Source organism: Mobula birostris, chromosome 10, assembly GCF_030028105.1.
Source record: "Mobula birostris isolate sMobBir1 chromosome 10, sMobBir1.hap1, whole genome shotgun sequence".
Taxonomy (NCBI): Eukaryota; Metazoa; Chordata; class Chondrichthyes; order Myliobatiformes; family Myliobatidae; genus Mobula; species Mobula birostris.
Genome location: NC_092379.1, coordinates 95386596 through 95409709, shown reverse-complemented (window position 1 = coordinate 95409709; position 23114 = coordinate 95386596).

Sequence of the window (23114 nt, the reverse complement as noted above, 5' to 3'; positions counted from 1 at the left end):
CCTTAAATTTTGCACCGGCCTCACTAGTCACTTTCTAAGGCCAATATAACTGGCACAGTTTTGCAGCTTTTAAAGCTGCTACAAGAGAGCTGCAGTGACCCTGTTCAGTCCTCCTGTGACCATCAGAATTCTCTCCGGATGCTCCAGCTCATCGTACATCTCAAAGGTATGCAGTATTTTTAAAGCTGATTGACCACTTCAAGTTGCTCCTGTTGTATAGTCAGGTGGATGAATCTGGGGGAGTTGATGTTGTAAACTCTGGGTGGCAATGGTACATGGTAGAATCTGGGGGGAGATGGTGGGAATACAGGGAAAATAAGAGGGGAAATGGCAAAGTTCTGTAAACCAGCATGGAACTGATGGAACTATTGGTCTCCTCCTATGCCGCAAGGAAGTAAGGAAATTTACTGAATTCTTACGAAGAAGCATAGCCATAAGCTGGGACATCAACCACTAAGTGAAAATTCCATTGTGCCAGTTAAAATAGCAGTTCTAGTCACTTGATGGAGACCTGATTTAAAGGTATTCATTAGATAGTAATTTTTGCTGGGGTGTTTCCAAGTAGACACTATTGTTTTGTAAAAATCCTGATTAGTCAGCAGATAGCAGGATCTAATTCATAATTCACCTTAACTACACACCCAGTGTATTCTTCCTGGGTGGATTAGTTTAAACTTATGGTTCTAATCTGTTCATTCAAACATCATGATGAAATTTGAAACTGAATTTCCCATGAAGTCATAGTTATAAAATCAAACAGCACAGAAAACTGTCCAATTATCAAAGCCAATCAAGATTCTCATCTTAACTAATCCCATTTGCTGTATTTAGCTGATATCACTTTATAACTTTCTTACCTATGTACCTGAACAAGTATCTTTTAAATGCCATTAAAGTTCCTGCATCAGCCATTTCCCCTGGCAGCTTACTCATTATACTGACTAAACCCCTGGAAAAAAAAGTTGCCCCTCAGGTTCCTATTAAATCTCTCCCTTCACAGCTTGAACCCATGCTCTCTGGTTCCTCAGTCCCCAGTTTTGAAAACAAGATGGTGCACATTTATCCGATTCATGCCCCTTATACAAGTAATAGAAGAAATCTATAAGAAATTTTGATTAGATATTCAAAGGAAATGCAACGTGGATAAGGTTCTCTTCAAATGAAAGAGCTTAACCTTAGTAACATTTGGTTTAGTTTATTATTTTATTTAGTAAGTTTATAAATTGTTCAGGCAAGGCCTGAATTTGTTGCCCATTTCTAATTGCTCAGCCACCTCACTGACCTGCTGCAATCTTGCACCGATGGACCTTCCACAAGCTATTGGATGGCAAGTACTAGAGCTTAGACTCAGCAGACAAATTTTTCATAAGTTCATTTTTGAGATCTGTATATTACCAGTAAGAACAAAGTTTATTGCCCAAGTGAAAATGGTGTTGATAATGCCTCCGTAGATCACTGTGATCTTGCTGGTGAAGGTATCCTTAGTGAAGAAACACACATAAAAGTTGCTGGTGAACGCAGCAGGCCAGGCAGCATCTCTAGGAAGAGGTGCAGTCAACGTTTTAGGCCGAGACCCTTCGTCAGGACTAACTGAACTCTTCCTTCAGTTAGTCCTGAAAAGGGTCTCGGCCTGAAACGTCAACTGCACCTCTTCCTAGAGATGCTGCCTGACCTGCTGCGTTCACCAGCAACTTTTATGTGTGTTGCTTGAATTTCCAGCATCTGCAGAATTCCTGTTGTATCCTTAGTGAAGTTTGGACAGGAAGCTCCATGATTTGGACCCTGCGGTGATGGAGGACTGATAATGTATTTCGACTCAGGATGGTGTGTGGCTTGGATGAAAGCCTGCAAGCGGTGATGTTCCCATGTTCCTGCTGCCCTTGACCTTTCCGGTGGAGTTGGAGTGTTTGGGAAGTGCTGTTGGGTGAATAACTGCAGAGCATTTTGCAAGTGAAATACCGCCGTTGTGTCCCTATGGCGGGTGCAAAAAATGTTGAGGGTGGTTGACTTATGAACAGATTATTGGTGTCAAAGTGTTGCTCTATAGTCTGTGTGTTCACATATATTTCTTAGAAGTTGCCAATGTTACGTACCCCATTACTGGGTTGCCAAACCAGCAGAAATGGATCACTCAGTTGGAGCCTGGATTACTAGAACTAAGAAAGTTTTATTAAAGAAACAAGCAACACAGTAATCGAAAGGATAATAAATGCAACAGTTCAGCAATGATAACCACACATGTGCACAGAATTAAGATAACAGGATCAATCAAGCTCTATCGTTGTCTAGGGGTAAATGACCAATTTCAAGGTGACACAAAGTCCAGTTCAATTTAGTTCAGTTCGCAGTAATCGTTGCCATGGCGATGGACAATGTGGGGGGAAGGAGAGAGAGAACAAGAACGAATGATCGTTCAAAACGGCTTCCACACACAGACATGCGATATTGCTCATAAGCAGCTTTCAGGCGAGTCCTTTGTGATGTCATCTGAGGTCACCGACTGTGACCCCTCCTCCAGATGCGGTCGATCCTCTGCAGTGAACCTGGCACCCAAGCAAGGGTGGACACACACCGGGTTCCCGCTGATCGTACCTTTCCACCCTGTGCGTCTAAGGCTTGGTTCCGCAACCAGCCTTCCAAACGACTCCCGCCGACTTGCGGGGGGGGGGGGGGAGCACCGCTTCCAGGGTCTCGTTACCTCGTGGTGTCGTGTGTATGTTGCCTTAGCGAACCTGTCCCTTTTTATCCCCCTGCAGGGGTATCGCCTGTCCATCACTTCAAACAGTTCAGGGTTCAAAGGGGGAGCCGCTCTAGACAGCTCTCTCTCCCGTCCCTTCATTACACATCTCCAAATGCTGCTCCATTGTCTTCCTTATCTCTCTCTCTCCCGAAGACAGGTGGCAGACCAACTGCTGATCACACAGGACAGCTAACATCTTAATCTATGTGTATTCTTGTCACACCAACAAAAGCGAATAGATATTCAGCCCTGACTACCTTAGTTCGTGTATGCTGCCTGATGGATCACAATTCCTTTGGCAGATCATCCAAGATTAAACTTCTGTTTCAGACTTCTGCCAGGATGTGCATTTGTCCATGACTGGAACACTCTGCATGGATGCCAAAATGGTCAAACGGTGGAAAGTGTTGTCAGAGGAACTTACAACAAGATGAATTTCTTCAATTATCGGTTATATCATGAGGCATATACAGAATTTCACGGGATTACAGGTCCATGTTTGTACTACACAATATTATCCACCTTGAAACTGCATATGTATGAGCCGGCCTTGACATTATGGCAGTTCAGGTAACAGAAATTCTCCCTTATGGAATTCACATATCATTACCAAAAATGTCTGGGATACACTTTAAACACTCTTATGAAATTTAAATAAAGACCAAGTTTATTATGTAATTGATAGAATTTATAATATTATTAGTTTAATGTAAATTAATGTAATTTATGTAATAAGACCATGTTAGATATATTGAATTTTCATTATTTACTGTAGAGCAAGAGGCAAGCAAGCTGCACAGCATAGTTCAATTAGCAATGTTCCCTCATCATAACTCCTGCAGGCAAATTAGAAGTTATGAGGCACAAGAGAGTGAGCAATTTCCTCGACTATAACTCCATTTTAAGGTAGTAAAGTCGGAGTATTGCATTTGCCTTAGCTCCACACTTAAGGGAGCTCAAAAACAGGAGAAAATCTGCAGATGCTGGAAATCCGAGCAACATGCACAAAATGCTGGAGGTACTCAGCAGGCCAGGCAGCATCTTTGCAAAAAAAGTACAGTCGGCATTTTGGGCAGAAACCCTTCAGCAGAACTTTAGGAAGCTCAGCAGATTATGTGCTTGGGGTACTTCAAGTTAAAAAGTCCCATTTTGTAGGTGTTTGTGGCCGCAAACAGAAACTGTGTGAGAACAAAGTAGTTTTTTTGAGGCAGTCATTTTAATTTTAGATGTTCCTAGTTACTAATGGACCAATTGAATTAAAATTACCCTTATGGCTTCAAAATATTTTTTATTCTATTGTTTTAACCTCTTTTTGATAGAGTGATGTAAGATTTTAAGTGAAATGATCGGTTAAAATAGTGAAAAAAGTAATTTCATCTCAATCCATTAAATGTTTGCACACTAATCTCTGAACTATAATTCAAGGCCTTTGATTGTAGGTCTTCAATGTATTTCATGATATGAAGCATTATTTTCAAAGCATGGGTTATTTCTCAGAAGTCTTGTTCAATCCATATTGACAGTCACTTTGTTCCAATGCTATCTATGCTTTTCATTAGCTTGATCGGCTCTTGTCAGCAAGTTGCAGTGTTTCTAGAACACCTGAATAAACCAAGGAGCCAAGCTAAGCTTGCTTCACAAAGAGGCATGTTTAAACGGTACTATGTATTTTCTTAATTGATTGGCATTTAGAAGTTTTAGTCTGTTGACAAAACAAGTCAAATGATAAAAAAAGTTAAACACTCTATTCATTCAATGCATATATATGCCTGGATATTTATTTCTATTCTTTCATAACTGTTGAGCTGTGGGAAAGACTGAAATTAAAATTGTTCTCTATTTTGGCAATTCTTACAGTGCAAGAATGAAACATAGACAAGTATTCTTGCCTGGATATGTATGTTTGTGCATTACCCACCTTTCAAGTATTTGCTTGTTTTTGCATTCAATCAACTAAGTCTGAGTGAAAGGCAAGAGCTGCTATGTAGAATTAAACAGATTCTACACCACAGTATAGGCCATTCAGCCCAGCTGTAGTTTACACTCCACACAAATCTCCTCCTGTGATCCTTTCAACTAAATCCTATTGTTCATATCATACAACTCACTTCGTTCATCAAGTGCAACACAGTATATTGCACAGGAAAGGCACATGGTATTGTTAACTTACTTCAACTGTACCATTTCAGACGTCAAGAAGAACTTCAGAAAAATCAAGTGCTGCGATTGCCACAGTAATGGCAGGAAACAAGGTGACCTTTGAATGAAGGTGCACCGTATATGATCAACCTTTCTGTGAAAATGTGAATTGACACCTGTGCAGACTTTTTGATAGAGACATTTTGCATGTTCAGCCAGGCACATATTATGGAAAGTACCATCAAACTAAAAACATACCATGGTTGTGCATAAGGAGACAAAACAGTGCATTGATGTGGAAAAATGAGCTGCCTTTCAAGCTGCAGATGACAAAAAGTATCTGGTACTTATTCACAATCAACATGATCACAAAATTGGACTTCTTCCATGCCTGTGCAGAACCGAATGTCAATAAAAATAGTCAACAGTGGTTGCCTGTCACATCAGATGATGACAGGAAAAACTATGTGGGAGAGTTTTCACAGTAGAAAAACCACTCTCTTGATCTAGGAAGGTACAAACAAGTATCACAAACTGGGGTACAGCATGGCTGTAATGGATGACCATGGCATCTTCTGTGCCTTGTCTCGTCCTTACTCGCCACAGAGCATTGCAATAACGCCTTCCTAGCTGTTGGATCTTGCTGTGGATCTCATTCAGCTAGTCCACCAGACTTCACATGCTAGAACAGGCTTGTCCCTATCTCATGAGGTCAACGGACACCGTCACCTGGTTTAGCCCACCTGTCATAGTCATGTACTCAGGTGTGGCTGGTGTCACTTGCAAACAGCTACTTGGAGCCACAGCTGAGAGCCAAGTACCTGACCATCAAAATAAACAAACAACTTGATTAACATTACACTTCATGCTTTAGGTTTTAAGAATTGCAAGAGGTGCATGATTGGTGTAATAAGTTCAAATTTCAAATTAATTTTATAGTCAAACTACATATATGTCAACATATACAACCCTGAGAATCATTTTCTTGCTGGCATTCACTGTACATCCAAGAAATACATTATAATTAATGACACAAAATAATCTGCAGATGCTGGGGTCAAAGCAACACTCACAACACGCTGGAGGAACTCAGCAGGTCGGGCAGTATCCATGGAAACGATCAGTCGACGTTTCAGGCCAGAACGTCAGGACTGTAGAGCGAAGGGGTAGGGGTCCTATAAAGAAGGTGGGGGGAGGGTGGGAAGGAGAAGACTGGTAGGTTCCAGGTGAAAAACCAGTAAGGGGAAAGATAAAGGGGTGGGGGAGGGGAAGCAGGGAGGGGGCAGGCAGGAAAGGTGAAGAAGGAATAGGGGAAAACACAATGGGTATCACAGAGGGGGAACAATGAGAAAGGGTCTCACTGAACTTCCGTCGAAGAGCAGATTTAATGAAAGACCCCACCCTACTGGACAGAAAAACAACCAATGTGCAGAAGGCGACAAACTGTGCAAATACAAAAGAATAAAGTAAATAATAATAATAATAATAAATAAATAAATAAGCAATAAGTATTAAGAACACGAGATGAAGTGGGTCCATAGGATGTGACAACAGTTCCGTTATCCCCTCTGGTTCAAAAGCCTGATAGTTGAGGAGTAATAACTGTTTCTGAACCTGATGGTGTGGGTCTTGAGGCTCCTGTATCTTCCTCCTGATGGCAGCAGCAAGAAGGAGGCATGGCCTAGGTGCTGATGGTCCTTGATATGGAAGCTGCTTTCCTACAACAGCACTCCGTGTAATTGTGCTCCATTGTGGGGAGGCCACTGTCTGTGATGGGCTGGGCCATATCCACTATTTTTTGGAGGTGTTTTTATTCAAGGGTATTGGTGTTTCCATACTAGGCTGTGATACAACCAGTCAATATAGAGTACTCTCCACCACACATCTATAGAGGTTTGTCAGAGTTTTAGATATCATGCCAAATCTTCACAAATTTCTAAGACAGTAAAGCACTGCCATGCATTCTTTGCTATGGCACTTAGGTGCTGGGCCCAGGACAGATCCCATGAAATGATAATGCCAAGGAATTTCCTGACCCACTCCACCTCTGATCACCTGATGAGGACTGGCTCATGGACCTTTGGTTTTTACCTGTGGAAGTCAATAATCAGCTCCTTGGTCTTGCTGACACAGAATGATAGGTTTTTGTTAAGTTACAACTCAGCCAGATTTCAATCTCCCTCCTATGTGCTGATTTGTCACCACTTTTAATTCTGCCAGTAAAAGTAGGATTCTCAGCAAACTTAAATATGTCACAGGAGCTGTGGTTATCTTCACAGTCATAAGCATGAAGTGAGTAGAGCAGGGGGCTAAGCACATAGACTTGAGGTGCACATGTGCTGATGAAAATTCTGGAGGAGTCCTAAAAGACTGGAGTCTGAAAGTGAGGAAATCAAGGATGTAATTGCACGAGGGGGTTTGACCTCAAAGACTTGAAGCTTATTGATTAGTTTTGAGGAGATGATGGTATTGAATGCTGAGCTGTAGTCAATAAAGAGCATCTTGATGTATGCACCTATGCTGTCCAGATCTTCCAGGCTTCAGTGAAGAGCCAATGAAATGGCATCTGCTCTGGACCTGTTGTTCCAGAAGGCAAACTGAAGCAGATACTAGTCGCTTCTCAGGTAGGAATTAATATGCTTCATCACTAACCCCTCAAAGTACTTCATCACGGTAGATGTAAGTGCGACTGGACAATAGTTATTGAGGCAGGTTACCTTGTTCTTCTTAGGCAGCGGTATAATTGAAGCCTGCTTGAAACAGGTGGGTACCTCAGACTGCCGAAGTGAGATGTTAAAGATATCAGTGAACACTCCAGCCAGTTGATCAGCACAGGTCTTTAGTACTCAGTCAGGCACCCCATCAGGACCAGATACTTTCCAGGGTTCATCTTCTCAAAGGATGCTGTCATGTCAGCCTCATACTGAAATCATGGTGTCATCAGGGCTGTGGGAGCTCGTTAAGGTTCCTCCATATTTTGATGGTTAAAGCAAGCATAGAAGGCACTGAGCTCATCTTTATACTTTATACTTTATTGTCGCCAAACAATTGATACTAAAACATACAATCATCACAGCGATATTTGATTCTGCGCTTCCCACTCCCTGGATTACAAATATTAAATATTAAAAATAGTTAAAATTAGTAAATATTAAAATTTTAAATTATAAATCATAAATAGAAAATTGAAAAATGGGAAGTAAGGTAGTGCAAAAAAACCAAGAGGCAGGTCCGGATATTTGGAGGGTACAGCCCAGATCCGGGTCAGAATCCGTTCAGCGGTCTTATCACAAAGAAGCTGTTTCCAAATCTGGCCGTACGAGTCTTCAAGCTCCTGAACCTTCTCCCAGAGGGAAGAGGGACAAAAAGTGTGTTGGCTGGGTGGGTCATGTCCTTGACTATCCTGGCAGCACTGCTCCGACAGCGTGCGGTGTAAACTGAGTCCATGGACGGAAGATTGGTTTGTGTGATGTGCTGCGCCGTGTTCACGATCTTCTGCAGCTTCTTTCGGTCTTGGACAGGACAACTTCCATACCAGGTTGTGATGCACCCTACAGTGCATCTATAAAAATTAGTAAGGGTTTTAGCGGACAAGCCAAATTACTTTAGTTTTCTCAGTAAGTAAAGGCGCTGATGGGCCTTCTTGGCAGTGAACTCTGCTTGGTTGGACCAAGTCAGGTCATTTGTGATATTGACCCCGAGGAACTTAAAGCTTTTGACCTGTTCTACTTGCGCACCACCGATGTAAATTGGGTCATGCGGTCCGCTACTCCTTCTGAAGTCAACAACCAATTCCTTCATCTTGCTGATGTTGAGGGATAGGTTATTGTCTTCGCACCATGCCACCAGGTTCTTAATTTCCTCTCTGTACTCAAACTCATCATTACCCGAGATATGGCCTACAATTGTTGTGTCATCAGCAAACTTATATATATCTGGGAGTGAAACCTTGCTGTCATCAATGTTGTTTGGTTTCACTTTGCATAAGATAATAACATTCATACCCTGCACAGCTGTTGAGCATCTTTCATTATTCAAGTTTAATCTGGAATTGCATTTTGCACGTGAGATTGTACCTGGACCTCTTGCATCTTACCTGGTTGCCAGATGTGAATGCCACTGATTTGATTGTCAGCAGATTAGGGATCTCATGGTTCATGCAGGGCTTCTGGTGGGGGAAGACTCTGAAAGATTTTGTGGAGACATATTCATCCACAGCTGTTTTTTAAAGTCTGTGACAACCATGTGTACATTCACTGAGATTCTCTGATGAGTCCTTGAACAGGCCTCTTTGTTGTCCTAATCTCCAGAGCTTTGCTCTTTAGCCTCTGCCTGTATGCAGGTATGAGAAGGACAGCCAAGTGATCAGATTTCCCAAAATGAAGTCTGGGCAGGGAACTGTAGGCATTCCTAATCATGGTATAGCAGTGGCCGAGTGTGTTGGGACCCCTGGTGCTGCAGGTTATAAATTGATGATAATAAGAATATTAGAACATATGAAATACCAGCAGACATAAGCAATCTGGCCCATCGAGCCTGCTGCACCATTCATTAAGATCACAGCTGATCTGGCCAGGGACTCGTCAGATGACTCATGAAGAATCATACTTGCAGCTAGAACTCTGCTGTTGGAAGTGAAAATGTGATCGACATGTTTGGACTTTATCTGAATGAAATAATGGAACTTTTGTTTCATAATATTATGAAACTAATCAGAAAACTTGCAGCTTAGAGTTTAATATGCGTGTAACCCCCACCCCCACAGGATTAGTCTCAATTAAGTGGGAATTAAGAATCATTGTACAGGCTTAAGGAACCAAGAGATATCTAGTTAAACATGTTGACAAAATTGAAGTGTTCACATCGATCAAGTGTTCCCACAGGAGATGAACCAGATAAGGATGGCAAGCCACTCAATAATGACATTGTATCCAAGTTAGATCCAATTCCAATATCAAATATCCTAAAGGGAAATGTCAAATCCAAGCAATTCCAGCAAAAAATAAAACAAAGAGCTCAATGAGTTCATCAGCTGTAGCGGAGGCAAAAATTACAAATCCACATTTCAGGACAAAACCCTGCATCAGGACTGAAAGCAAAGAGGAAAGAATGCCGGTAAATAGCAGTATGAAGGAAATTGTTTCTGAGGCCGGTAGAAGATAGGTGGAATGGGATGAAGAGGGGGTGGTGGGGGAATGGAACCAGTTGCAGAGGATGTTGATCAATGGGATAAGAAAGCTAGTTGAACAAGTGCTTGTCAAACAGCAAAATTCCAGAGGGTGTGGGTAACCTGAAACATGAAAACTCAATATTCATATCATTCAGTTGAAAGCTGCCCAAGTGGATTATAAGATCTTGTTCTGCCAATTTGTGTTTGTCCTCACCATAGGAATGGAGAGGGGCAAGGACAAACTGATCAGTGTGGGAGTGGGATCAAGTGTTAAAATGACATGTAACCAGAAGATGGACAGATGCCCTGCAAAATGGTCACCTAGTCTATGCTTAGTTCCTCCAGTGCATAGGAGAGTGTATTGCAGAGGTTGGATGAGGTGTGTGTAAACTCCTCACCTCAAATTTAGGTTCATAAAAGGTGGTAAGCAAGGAGAAAAAGGTTGAAGGGACTCAGTCTGGAAGCCAATTCTTCATTCCTTTCCATAGATGCTGCCTGGCCTGCTGAGTTCCTCCAGCATTTTGTGTGTGTCGCTCAGGAGATGAAGGAATAGTGTTCCCTTCTCCTGCCGTTGCAGGGAAAAGTGCTGGAGATGGAGAGGGAAGTGAGGAGCGGCTGGCAATGGTGACTGGACCAGAGAATCATGAAGAGAGTGGTCCCTGTAGAAAACAGACAGCATGGGGAACGGAGGAAGTTGGAGGAAAGAGGAAGGATGTGACTGGTGGCAGGATTATGTGGGACTGTGTCAAACCTTCTTTGATCTTCATCCAGAACCAAAACTCAAAAGTTTATTCAGCATAAAAACTTGTAATCAGAACAAATAGGCTATGAATGCCAGTTACTAGATCAGATTTATAGCTTGTTGTTCAGTCATTAAGTCGAGTCTGACTCTTTGTTACCTCATAGACCATAGGGTTTTCATGGCAAAATACAGAAGTAGATTGCTGGACGTTTCTTCCACGCAGATGCTGCTGCTGCCCAGGTTGGGACCTGGCTGGGTTTGAACTCAGGAACATCTGCCTTGAAGTGCAGTGCTGATGCCACTACACCACCAGCCAGATTTATAGTTACTGAAAAGCAAAAACAAAACAAATAGTTCAAGTCAAGTCAAGTCAAGTCACTTTTTTATTGTCATTTTGACCATAACAATAAAAACGAGACGTTTTTCAGGACTATGATGCTACATGAAACAATACAAAAACTGCACTGAACTACGTAAAACAACACAAAAACTACTCTAGACTATAGACCTACCTGGGACTGCATAAGGTACACAGAACAGTGCGGGCATTACGATAAATAATAAACAAGACAAAAGGCACAGCGGAGGGCAGTAGGTTGGTAGTCCAATGGCTTGGAGGAAAAACTATTACATAAATAAACAGCTGAATGGCAGCGTCCGGGATCACGTCCGTTTCTGTACTCCCGCCAAGTATTTCGTTGGAGTTGGATGTAGTCCAGTTTAATGTCCATTGGAGAGCAGAGTGGACAGGAGAGCCAGCCAGCTAGGGCTTGCATTTTTCCTGCCCACTCGCCTCGCTTCCGCTTCCTAGCACGCCGAGTTCCAAGTTAAAAATATAAATTACTGGAAATTCTCAGCATCACTCAGCTAAAGGAAGAATATACAGAAACGACTCGAGAATATGTTATCTGGACAGGAAGGCTTGAGTTTTAAGGGAAGGCTGGATAAGCTGAGCTTCTTTACCCGGAGTATAGGAAGTTGAGGGAAAATCTTGTAGTAAAGTCATGAGGGGGATAGGTAAGTGGATAGTCACTGTCTTTTTACCAGGGTTAGGGAGTCTAAAACTAGGGGGCATTGATTAAAGGTGAGAGGGGAAAAATTTAAAACATACCTTGGGCAACTTTTTTATGCAGACAATGAATGGTATATGGAACAAGCTGCCAGAGGAAGCTGTAGAGGTAGGAAGAAATATGATGTTTAAGTGATATTTGGACAAGTACATAGATAGAAAAGGCCCAGAGGGATATGGGCAAACACAGGCAAATGAAACTAGCTCAGATAGACATCTTGGTGAGCATGAGCATCAGGCAGTATGACTCTATTTCTGTAGTGCATAGGTTTACGTTGAGAGAGGAGAATTGAATAGGTATCTAAGGAGCGACTTAGAACATAAGAACATAAGATATAGGAGCAGGAGTCGGCCATCTAACACGTCAAGCCTGCTCTGCCATTCAGTAAGATCATGGCTGATCTGTCCATGGACTCATCCCCACCTACCTGCCTTTTCCCCATAACCCTTAATTCCCCAACTATACAAAAATCTATCCAACCCTGTCTTAAATATATTTACTGAGGTAGTTTCCACTGTTTCATTGACCAGAGAGTTCCACAGATTCACCACTCTCTGGGAAAAGCAGTTTCTCCTCATCTCTGTCCTAAATCTACTCCCCCGAATCTTGAGGCTACATCCCCTAGTCCTAGTCTCACCTAGAGGGTGGTCTCTGTATTAAATGAGCTGTGACAGGAAGTGGCTAAGGATATAGTAATGACATTTTAAAAAAACATTTGGACAGGTACATGTATAGGAAAGCAGGAGGACCCAACTTCTCATGCCAGGACCAATGCCATTAAACAAAAGGTCTGTGGACCGCAGGCTGGGAACCATTGTTTTAGAGGGATAAGGGTCAAACATGGGCTAGTGGGACTAGCTTAGATTGGCACTTTGTTCAGCATGGACTAACTGAATAGGAGGACCTCTTTCCGTGCCAAATGACTCTATGACTCTCGGACTCTCAGATTCAAAGTCAGACAGCATCACGGTAAAGGCAAACATAATCAATGTTACATGCTGATAATCTTTCATCAGATTCAGGAAAAGTTAGGAATCAGATGTGTTCTAAAGTACAGAACAGGAGCAGGGTGTGGAAGAACCAAGGGAATGTCTGTGACGGGGTAGGGACCAATAGAGGTTGAAAGGCCCACATGATGCTACTGCCGGTCAAGAGATGGTGATGAATGCTTGTTAGTCACAGTTAGTCTGCCTGGAGGAGATGTAAACAGAAGGAAATGACTGAAATACAGTGGAGGGAGGAGAAATATTCAAACTGTGAGATACAAAAAGTCTGCATTTTCTTGAAATCAAGCATAAAAGAGAATGCTGGAATTACTCAGTACATCAGGCAGAAACTGCACAAATGAAGAATGGTGTTTACATTGCCCTCAGCAGTTCTGATGCAGGCTGATTATGGGAAATTGATGGATTCAATGTTGCATCCTGCCAATTTGGTTAAAAGATAAGATGCTGCTCCTCGAACTTACCCTGGTATTGGTTGAAGGGGTGCAAGAAATGCGTTTGTTGCTGTCTGCTTAAAGAAAAAATGAGTTAAATTCTGTGTGTGTATTGAAAATCTAAAATATGTATAGAAAAATATTCCTTTCTTTTGGCGCCTGGAACATTTGTTTGTTCTAAAACTGACAAGGCAGCCGTGAGTAATGTTCATTGAAACAAGAGAAACTGACTGAACTGGTCTCACTAGTCATCTTGACATGTAGTTTCATAGTCTGTGACTTAGCTATGGCTGCACTGCGGCTGTACCAGTAAATTCTGATGGATAAAATTCTTCAACGTTTCTTTGTGTGTCCATTCCACTGATAGCAATATTATATGCAAGTTTGAACGCCAAGATTTGCATGCTCAGGTGCTTTGCTTGAATTTGTTCATCTAGCATAAGGCAGATCCTTGGAGGTACTGAAGTTACAATAAGGGGATAAGTTCATATGAATAAATGAGGGCCCAGCACTGACGCTTATGGAATCTTGACAATATGCCAAACTTTTAACCTCAGAACCTCTACGTGCAGTGTAACATTCTCAGCATGCTAAATTTACAAATAGCAGACTTTAAAACCATTGGGAAATTTGGCATATGACCTGGCTGCATAACACAATTATCATCATTGTTAAACAGAGAGAAGGAAAGCCAAGCAAATTGTGAAGTTGTGATTAACTAAGGCTAAGCTTGTCTTTGCAGAAAGATATAAGAAGACGAGTAATTAATTTTTGAAATACCTGCGAAATAAGTTGGAAAAGAACAAGAATGTGTTAATTTTTTTCAAGAAACAATGATAAATGTCATAAAACTCAACACTTAGTATAAAATATGCCTTTTTCATTTGAATTTTAAAAATGTAAGTGCTTTGTTTGACTTTTCATAAAATGGTCATGTGAATCATAATCTAGTTCAAAATTTTTCAAGTATCTAGGCAGAGGTAATCACCTATATATATCAACAAGTAAGGCAAAAATAGCTGAGTGTTAAATATGTTCTGAGGTAAACCCAGATGCAACTATTAAAAAAAGAATAACCTGATACTTTTTATTTGTACTTAGGGTTCTTGTGTAAATCTAGATCATTTATAGTGAACAGAAAGACAACAAAAGCGTGTACGATCTTTCTTGATTATGAACCTCCACTTTATGTATTAGACTAGACATAATTCCATGCAAAATTGTCAGCTCTCAATGAAATAAATTAGGAAAATTCCACATTTCTGACAATGCCTGCAGGGTAATGAATGCCAGTTGTTTGAAAGGCTGCAAATTGCAGTTTAATTTCTGGTTGCCATTCCTTAACTTCCAGTTAACTCAGTGTTTGGATATTTGTATTCTGGAGAAATATTATTTCTATCTGCAAGCAGCACTTCTGGGGTTTGAATAGTACTTCGGAATGCCACATTTTCAGGTGGGTTTTGCTATCTCCAAAGAGTTTCTTGTTAAATTGGTATCGCCCATGTTAGTGCTGGGGGACCAATCTATGTAAGTGATCAGACTGCTGTAAATTTCCAAATTTTCAGAATTCCAAATAGTAATAGTTGCAGAGATAATTGAATATTGGCAAGCAGCTGCAATAAACATCCCACTCAAGCTCTTAATGCTATATAATATTTCTTTCCCTGACATTTTTTACATTGCTTTGCATCAAAAGCAGGGAGTGGTTTTGACCACAAGTTGTTAACCGTAGAAGGATCTTCTTTATAATAAGTGACGGGTTTTGCTATTTCAGATTTTTTTACTCTGGATGTGTTACAATTTAAATATGGGGATCCATTTGAAGTATCGGAGCTGTTACTGGACAATCCTTTCTCAGCAGCTGGACTTTATTCATCACCTTAGCTTTGTGAAATTGCAAATATCACATAAAACTCATAGCTTGTGTAGTGTGACTGTGAGAGAAATGGCTGATTAACAGTTATTCTTTCATCTTTTGTGTTCCTAAATGTAACAAAGTTAAACTGCAAAGAATTGTTGGCCTAAGGACCAATGAAATTGTCTCATAGCTCTTATTTTAGATAACGCGAGTCCTCTGCAGTTCTTCTTTCTGTATCATGAGCCCCCACACCAAATGGTATTTGTCATAGGATTTAAATGTGAACCTGATTCCAATAAGAGCGCTTTAAAGGCACTGGTAGCTGGGGAATGAGGAAGTTTTGGAGGAGAGGGGAAATGTCCTGCATCTCAGTAATGTATCTGTTACTCAAAACAAACATGCTGCTGACTTATTAATATCTATAGTTTTAGCCATAAGTTAGTAAGTAATTGCAACAGCATTAGTGTGATGGTACTGGGTCTGCTGACTGTGAAGTTCTTTTTTTAATTTTATTTTTATTTGGATAAGGAATTCACAAGTACCCCCAGCAAAGTGAGGTTTTCTGTAGCCACCTAATCTTCAAAGGCTCTTTCACTTCCCTGTTTATCACCCATGGTGAGATTAGCTACCAATACCCACTAATTGAGTGGTGGGTCCCCCTTCCTACCAAGGAGGAGATGCTTCCAGCTAATAAAGTAATTTAAACACAGTAGTGATACACATTTAAATTTATATAAAATTCCAAAACACATTTAAAACTCACTCTTATAAAAGATTTCCAAATTAACCACAAAGGATTTCCAAATTCAGATATAATTCCTATAAGCTAAAAAGACGTATCAAGGAAAATTTTAAAATGGATAAAACACACAGTGAGTTTTATGTCACACATTTGAGACATAAGAGACAGTATTTGGTGGAATCTGGAGTAACAAACAACCTACTGGAGAAACTCAGCAGGTCAAGCAATACGTGTTGGGAGAAACAGTTCCTGATGCAGCGTTTCGACTGAAAACATTTGACAATTCCTTTCTTCCTACAGATGCATTCTACTGAATTCCTCTGGTGGATAGTTTCTTGTACCTATTTGACACTGCTTGACTTGTTTGGCACTAATGCACATACTAAAAATAATATCATCACACATATTTGATGGGTCCACATTGTAAGAATTTTTTCAGCTTTAACAAAAATAAAAACCGTCACAAACAAGAAGACTGTATTGATAACAAACTTAAATTTTTCCATAAGCAAGATGTATTCTGCAGTTTTCCTGACTGGTTATACTGCATTCCTAACACATTTTTTCTTAAATGCCACTTCTCCTGAAAGGTCACAGAAGAATTATTGACCAGTCAGTCTAACATCTGTTGTCTTGTAATTACTGGCATCTTTAATTATGGATAAAGTGGCTAAGAGCAACAAAGATTTTCAGCTGACAAGAGAATCAACATAGATTTGGAAAGAGTGTGTTGTCTAAATAGATTGAAGGATGGCCAAGGGAAAGTCTATAGATGTTATATAGAAGTCACAGAAAACTACAGCACAGAAACAGGCACTTCAACCTGTCTAGTCCATGCTGAACCATTTAAACTGTCTAGTCCCATTGACCTGCACCCAAACTATCGCTCTCCGTACCCTTAACATCCATGTACCTAACTAATTTTCTCTTAAATGTTGAACTTGAACCTGCATCCACCACTTCCACTGGCAGCACATTCCACACTCTCACAACCCTCATTTTCCCCTTAACATTTCACATTTCACCCTTATCCCATGACCTCTATTTTTAGTCTCACCCATTCTCAGTGGGAAAAACTTGCTATCATTTACCTATCTATACCCCACATAATTTTGTACACCTCTATCAGACTGCGTCCCGCCCCCCACCCAGCAATCTTCTAGTTCTAGGGAATTAAGTTCTAATCTATTCAATCTTTCCTTAGAACTCAGATCTTCCAGCTCCTGCAACATTTTTGTAATTTTTTTCTGTTAATCTTTCAATCTTATTTACATCTTTCCTGTAGGCAGGTGACCAAAACAGCACACAATACTCCAAATCAGGCCTCACAAACTTCTTATACAACTTCAGTATAACATCCCAACTCCTCTACTCAGTACTTTGATTTATGAAGGCCAATGTGCCAAAAGCTTTCTTTATGACCCTATTAGTGTCACGACTTTCAGTGAATTATTGACCTGTATTCCCAGATCCTTTTGTTCTACTGTACACCTCAGTGTCCTACTCTTCACTGTGTAAGACCTATACTGGTTGATTCTACCTAAATGCAGCACCTCACTCTCGTCTGCATTAAATTCCATCTATCTTTTCTCAGCCCATTTTTTCAGCTTTTCAGATCTCACTACAAGCACTGTCCATTAAATACTGAATCTTGGTGTCATCCGCAAATCTGCCGATCCAGTTAAGGGCATTATCATCCAGATTGTTGATATAGATGACAAACATTAATGGAGCCAGCCCCAATCCTTGTGGCATTCCACTAGACAGAGGCCTCCGGTCATATCCTACCATTCTCTTGCTTCTACTGCAAAGCCAATTTACTGCCTCCTCTTGAATGCCACGTGACTAAAGCTTCTTGAGAAACCTCCCACATGAGATCTAGTCAAATGCCTTGCTGAAGTCCATGTAAACAACATCTACTGCCTTGCTTTCATCAACTTTCCTGGTAACTTCAGATTGATTAGACATGACCTATCATACGCAAAGCCAAGCTGGCTATCCCTAATCAGTCCATGTCTATCCAAATGCTCATATATCCGGTCTCTTATAATACCTTCCAATAACTTTCTCACTACTGATGTCAGGCTGAACCACCTATAATGTCCTGGTTTATTCTTGCTCGCCGACTTATAATGTCCTGGTTTATTCTTCAAGCTTTTCTTAAACAGGGGAATAACATTAACTCTAGTGCAATCCTCCAGTACCTCACCTGTCACTAAGGATGTTTTAAATAACTCTGCAAGGGCCCTTGCAGTTCTTCACTTGCCTCCCACAGGGTCCGAGGGAACACCTTGTCAGGCCCTGGGGAGTTGAATGCCTTAATTTGCTTCAAGACAGCAAATACTTCCTCCTTTGTAATCTGTAAACAGTCCATGACCTTGCTGCTGCTTTGCCTCACTTCTATAAATTCTGTGTTTGTCTCCTGAGTAAATACAGATGCAAAAAATCCATTTAGGATCTCCCCCATCTCTCTTGGCTTCGCACATGGATTACCAATCTGATCTTCTAGAGATCAGTTTTGTCCCTTGCAATCCTTTTGCTCTTAACATATCTGTAGAAACCCAGAGGATTCCCCTTCTCTTTGTCTGCTAGGGCAATCTCCTGCCTTCTTTTAGCCCTCCTGATTTCTTTCTTAAGTGATCTCTTGCATTTCTTATACTCCCCAAGTACCTAATTTGTTCCTACTGCCTGTTACTGCTATGCACCTCCTTTTTTTCTTAATCAGAGCCTTAATATCTCCCAAAAACCAAGGTTCCCTAAACCTGTTATCCTTGCCTTTTATTCTGACAGGCACATACAAGCTTTTTACTCTCAAAATGTCACCTTTGCCAGAAAACAGCCTGTCCTATTTCACACTTCCCAGACACTTTCTGATACCATCAAAATTGGTCTTTCTCCAATTTAGGATCTCATCCCAAGGATCAGACCTATCGCTTTCCGTAATTGCCTTGTAATGGTATTATGATCACTAGATGCAAAGTGTTCCTTGACACAATCTTCTGTCACCTGCCCTGTCTCATTCCCTAATAAGAGATCAGATATTGCACACTGCCTCATTGAAACTTCTATGTACTGGTAAAGGAAGCTTTCCTGAACGCATTTTACAAACTCTATCCTATCAAGTCCTTTTACGGAATGGGAATCCCAGTCAATATGTGGAAAGTTAAAATCACCTGCTATAACAACCTTATATTTCTTGGAACAGTCTATGATCTCTCTACAAATTTAAGGATTTTCAGAAAGCAATTTTGTGAAATCCAATGTATTGGCTGTTGTTCAATCTCCATGGTATTGAAAGTAACATACTAGCCTAATTAGGAAAGTAACTGAAAAGGAAGAGGTAGAGAGATAGTTCAATGGGCAGGTACTTCAGTTTGTTGAAAGTGAATAGGGGAGTACTGTAGGTATGGATGAATGGACTTCATTATTCATTGTATGTATAAGCAACAATGCCAACAATTTCCATCCACATTAAATTTTTCATACAGTAAAACACTTCAATGTGCACTCTGGGATCACGGTCAAAAGAAAATCAGCATCAGCTCCATAAGGACTAAGAATTAACATTTGGCCGGAACTAGTCTTTAAGGCACATCATTAAGACAAGGAAAAGATTAGGAATGGAATTCTTGAATGAAAAAACACCAGTACTCCAGCGATTCAGAATAGAGATGATCCAAACACAAAAATTAGAGGAGTAGAAGAACTTAAAGCAATGACAGGACTATTGAAGAAGTTAGAAAAGAGGCAATAGAGGATTTCAAAATAAAACCAAGATTTTAAATCCATGGTACTTTATTAGTATCCAATGTATGCCAGCAAACACAGGGATATTATGGGATTCTGAAATAAACAGTAGGGTAGTATACACTTGACTTCTTTGAAATTGAAATGAGGGAGGTCAGTAAGGAGTTCATGAAAAGAATCAGGAGAGGTTTGAAAGAAATGGACAAGGGTTCTGCCACAGGTAATCAGAAGTAGGGAAGAATTATTTCTTCAGTTCTTACTACAGGGTGAAAGTAGACTATGAGAAAGATTGGGCAGATATGTGGTCTGGAGATCTTCTCATATATGGCCAAAAGAAAAGAATTGTACTTGGAAACAGATTTTTTGACAGGAGCTGATTATCTTGTTTTCAGTCATTCCAACGTTACATAGGAGTACTATCATCATATCCAATACTGGATATCTCAACAAAGTTTGACAAGATAGAGCTATTGTGAGGTTCAAGAGAAGTGGTGGCAAAATAAAGCTGAGTATTGCCATTGTATACAGTAAGTGGAAACTAATGCTCTTTCGGATGACATTGCTAAGGGTAAACTTGTAGATGAGATGTGGTAGACAGGAAACAATGAGGTTAACACAGCTAGGGTGAAAAGCCATTTCCGGTGATGCTCTGGTTACAGCTGAATAGGTAAAAATGGAATGAGTCACATGAAGTCCTTGTCAGCTGGAAGGTCATGCGTGAGAATTACAAGTAATTGGCAGTTTGTCAAAGGACATGGAGGATTACATTCATGATCCCAAATATATCATTAGCAACATTCACAGAGGATTAATCATATACGGAAATCTGATTGAAGTATTCAAAGAAGGAAATCTTGGTAAGAGGGGCAGAAATTTGGAAAGGTACAATATGTTGAAAGATCTTGGTGAGGGTGATGGCTAAGAGGACAGAAATGTATGTTTTTATTGAGGTGTGTTAACAGCTAGTTTTGAAGAGAAAACTCTACCTGAGACAGAGCCATTGAGAACCATTCTGTAATATGTGGTCCAAGAGGAAATGTTTGGTGGTTGCCAGTTTATTCAAAATAGAACTGAGGGAGCAAGATATGGCACTATAAAGGGCATGAGATAACAGAGGAAAGAAACAAGAATTATTTGTGTTTATGGCTAAGTAGCGTTAAATGTCTGAGTTGGTGGGCTAGCAGGAGAGGAATCAACAGGGACAGCTGGTCTCACCATAGCGACAAAGAAATCAATAAATTCCTTGCTCTTGATTTTTGAGACCATAGAACATAGACCAAAAGAGCACATCACAGACTCTGTGGCCCATGGTGATCTGCCGACCCTTAACGTACTCTAATATCCATCTAACCCTTCCTTCACACAGAGCCCACCATTTTTATTTCATTCATCTGCCTATCTCTTAAATATCCCTGATGTATCTGTCTGTGCCTCAAATCGTCTTAGCACATACCTTATACCTATAACTCTCTGTGAAACCTACCTCTGACAGCCCCTAAACTTTCCTCCAAACACCTTAAATTTATACCCCCTAGTATTACCTATTTCCACATGGAAAAAGTCTCTGGGTGTCTCTTATCATCTTGTGCACCTCTATCAAGTCACCTCTCATCCTTCTTCACTCCAAAGCCAAAAATCCTAGCTCGCTCAATCTATCTGCGTAGAACACACAGTATTCTCTAACCCAGGCAGCATTCTGGTAGATATCCTCTGCACCATCTCTAATGCTTCTACATCCTTCCTATAATGAGGTGATCAGATGGAACACATTATCTGAAGTGTGGTCTAACCAGAGCTTTATATTACCTTGTGCTCTTGAACTGAACCTCCCAGCTAATGAAGGCCAACACACCACACGCCTTCTTAACCTCCATATCAACATGCACTGCAACTTGGTGGGTTCTATGGATGTGTACCCCATGATCCCTCCGTTCCTCCACACTGTTAAGAATCCTGCCGTTAACTCCCTATTCTGCCTTCAACCTTCCAATGTGCATTACGTATTTCACACTTTTCTGGATTGAGCTGCACCTGCCACTTCTGAGGCCTGCTCTGCATCTCATCAATGTCACTTTGCAATCTACGACAACCTTCTACACTATCCATAACAACACCAACCTTCATTAAGGAAGATACAGGTGCTAGGAGATGTACGTAAAATATGCCAATTTAGAGTGGAGAAAAGAAATGGTAAATTGGACAAAAAGAAAGAAAACTGCAGATGTTGAAACAAAACCAGAAAATGTCAGAAATACTCTGTAGGACAGCCAGCATCTATGTAGGAGCAACCAAGTTAACATTTTCAGGTTGATGATTTTTCATTAGTTCTGAAAATTCTTTCCAAATGGGCAAAAGTGATGGAAAGTTCAGCAAGAGCTTGGGGATATTTGAGATTGCTACTTATAAAAATGCTTCAACAGACGTTTTGAAGAGCACCAAGAGAGTTTTGGAGCAGCTGTTGGCTTGTCCAAGAGACAGTATAATCTGACAAGGTGGCAGGAAGATAAGAAGGTCAATGGGTTATTTAAAAAACATCCATGAAGAGTGAAAAATTAAAGAGAGTGACTACAAGGTATGGAAAGAAGAGTGCTACAGTGGCAGGAGGGTGGTGGGAGGGAGTTGTCTCAGAATAGTTTAAAAAAAGAGAGAAAAAATTAAAGAAAATTCATGAAAGGTTAATGTATGTCTGAAGAACTGTATTCAGTTCTGGTCGCACCATTAAATGAAGGGTGTGGAGGCTAAGGAGAGGATGCAGAAAAGGTTTACCAGGATACACCCTGGATTAGAGGACATGAGCTATTAGGAGACGTTGGACAAGTGAAATTTGTTTCTCTGGTGGAGGCTGAAGAAAGGCCTCATAGAAGTTAATAAGATTACCAGAGGCTTAGATAGAGTAGGCAGCCAGTAGCTTTTACCCAAGGTCAAAATGACTAATTCTGGAGGGCAAGCATTTAAGGTGAGAAAGAGAAAGTTCAAAGGAGATGCAAACAACAGGAATTCTGCAGATGCTGGAAATTCAAGCAACACACATCAAAGTTGCTGGTGAACGCAGCAGGACAGGCAACATCTCTAGGAAGAGGTGCAGTCGACGTTTCAGGCCGAGACCCTTCGTCAGGACAAGATGTCAGGAGGTACAGGGCAAGAATTTTACAGAGGAAGTTATTTGCCAGGGTGGTGGTGGAGGCAGAAATGATGGAAGTATTTAAGTGACTATTAGACAGGCACATGAGTGTGCAGCAAAATGGCAGGACATCATCCATGTGCAGGCAGAAAACATAGAAACATGGAAAACCTACAGCACAATACAGTCTCTTCGGCCCACAGTGCTCTGCCGAACATGTACTTACTTTAGAAATTACGTCGGGTTACCCATAGCTCTCCATTTTTCTAAGAATTTGGGTATCATCAGCTTAATTAGTTCTGCACAACAACATAGGCCAAAAGCTCTGTGCCTGTGCGGTACTGTTT